This window comes from Arachis hypogaea, chromosome 7 (assembly GCF_003086295.3).
Source record: "Arachis hypogaea cultivar Tifrunner chromosome 7, arahy.Tifrunner.gnm2.J5K5, whole genome shotgun sequence".
In the NCBI taxonomy this organism is placed as follows: Eukaryota; Viridiplantae; Streptophyta; class Magnoliopsida; order Fabales; family Fabaceae; genus Arachis; species Arachis hypogaea.
Window position 1 is genome coordinate 43,090,575 of NC_092042.1, and position 2,488 is coordinate 43,093,062.

Below are 2,488 nucleotides of genomic sequence, written 5' to 3' on the forward strand. Positions count from 1 at the left end.
TAAGATTTACAAGGTGACCATAGCTTGCTTCATACCAACAATCTCTGTGGGATCGACCCTTACTCGCGTAAGGTTTATTACTTGGACAACCCAGTACACTTGCTGGTTAGTTGTGCGAAGTTGTGTTTATGCCATGGTATTGAACGCCAAGTTTTTGGATTCATCACCGGGGATTATTTGAGTTGTGAAAAGTATTGATCACAATTTCGTGCACCAGCGCCATTGATGATCACAATTTCGTGCACCAAGTTTTTGGCGCCGTTGCTGGGGATTGTTTGAGTTTGGACAATTGACGGTTCATCTTGTTGCTTAGATTAGGTATTTTTTAGAATTTTTAAGAATGAATTATAGTGTTTCAAGGTGATGTTCTTATCTTCACCAAACCTGATTGATCTTCATCAATTTAGCTCTTGAATGCAATGTCCTGCTGAAGCTTGGCTAGCCATGTCTAATTCCTTTAGACTGAAGCTTTAGACTAACATTACATGATTCCTGGAATTCTTTTTAAAATTTTTGATCCTCTTTATCTTCTTTTTCCACATAATTTTCGAAAAAACCAAAAAAATTACAAAATCATAAAAACCAAAAATATTTCTTGTTTGAGTCTAGTGTCTCATTTTAAGTTTGGTGTCTTGCATGCATTGTTTATTTGATTTTAGTTGCATTTTGATTTTTCCTCATCATTAAAAATCCAAATTTTTTTTTAATTTGTGTCTTTTCAAGTCAATTATACAGAGAATTGAAGATTCAGAACATACAGCAGAGGAATTACACAGAAAAAGCTGGGCGTTCATACCGCCCAGTGAAGAAGGAAAACTGGCATTTAAACGCCAGCCAGGGCACCTGGCTGGGCGTTTAACGCACAAAAGGGTAGCGTTTTGGGCGTTAAACGCCAGAATGTATACCATTCTGGGTGTTTAACGCCAGGATGGCACAAGGGGGAAGATTTTGTTTTCAATTCAATTTTTTTCAAGTTTTCATAATTTTTCAAAATCAAATCTTTTTCAAATCATATCTTTTCAATCATATATTTTCAAAATCAATTTCTTTCCATTTTCAAAAATACTTGCTAACAATTAATGATTTGATTCAACATTTCAAGTATGTTGCCTTTTTTGTTGAGAAAGGTTTAATGTTTGAATTATATCTTTTCTTGTTAGCCAAGTCATTGATTTTAAAAATCAAATATTTTTAAATTATTTTTCCAAATCATATCTTCTCAATCATATCTTTTTAAAACTATGTCTTTTCAATCATATCTTCTTAATCACATCTTTTTCAAAAATAGTTTTCAATCATATCTTTTTGGTTTCTAATCTTTTTCAAAAATCACTTTACTTCTTTCTCAATCTTAGTTTTCGAAAATCATCAATCAATTTTCAAAATGTTTTTAAAATCTTTCTTCCCCTCTTCTCACATCCTTCTATTTATGGACTAACATGTACAATTCGAACTCTATCTTTCTAAGTTCGAATTCTTCTACCTCTTCCTTCTATCTTACTTTTCCTCTGACACCTCAAGGAATCTCTATACTGTGACATAGAGGATTCCATATTTTCTTGTTCTCTTCTCTTTCATATGAGCAGGAGCAAAGACAAAAGCATTCTTGTTGAGGCTGACCCTGAACCTAAAAAGACCTTGAAGCGAAAGCTAAGAGAAGTTAAAGCACTACTCTCTGTAGAAGACCTAACAGAAATCTTCAAAGAAGAAGACATGGCAGCCGAAAACAACAACAATGCAAACAATGCGAGAAAGGTGCTGGGTGACTTTACTGCACCTACTCCCGACTTCTATAGGAGAAGCATCTCCATCCCTGCCATTGGAGCAAACAACTTTGAGCTTAAGCCTTAATTAGTTTCTCTAATGCAACAGAATTGCAAGTTCCATGGACTTCTATTGGAAGATCCTCATCAGTTTTTAGCTGAATTCTTGCAAATCTGTGACACTGTCAAGACCAATGGAGTTGATCCTGAGGTCTACAGACTTATGCTATTCCCTTTTGCTGTAAGAGACAGAGCTAGGATATGGTTGGACTCACAACCTAAAGAAATCCTGAACTCTTGGGAAAAGCTAGTCAATGCCTTCTTGGCAAAGTTCTTTCCACCTCAAAAATTGAGTAAGCTTAGAGTGGAAGTCCAAACCTTCAGACAGAAAGAAGGTGAATCCCTCTATGAAGCTTGGGAAAGATACAAACAATTGATCAGAAAGTGTCCTTCTGACATGCTCTCTGAATGGAGCATCATAGGTATCTTCTATGATGGTCTATCTGAACTGTCCAAGATGTCATTGGACAGCTCTGCTGGAGGATCTCTTCATCTGAAGAAGACGCCTGCAGAAGCTCAAGAACTCATTGAAATGGTTGCAAATAACCAATTCATGTACACTTCTGAAAGGAATCCTGTGAACAATGGGATGAATCAGAAGAAAGGAGTTCTTGAGATTGATACTCTGAATGCCATATTGGCTCAGAACAAAATATTGACTCAGC

General features: G+C 35.9%; 1 non-coding gene across 1 annotated transcript; it reads right to left on the reverse strand.

The window, feature by feature from the left end:
* Positions 1-2,118: 2,118 nt before the first annotated feature.
* LOC112704261 (small nucleolar RNA R71) lies at positions 2,119-2,222 on the reverse strand. Its single transcript, XR_003154896.1, has one exon. It is a non-coding gene; the product is annotated as a small nucleolar RNA R71 (small nucleolar RNA).
* Between the last annotated feature and the right edge of the window lie 266 nt (positions 2,223-2,488).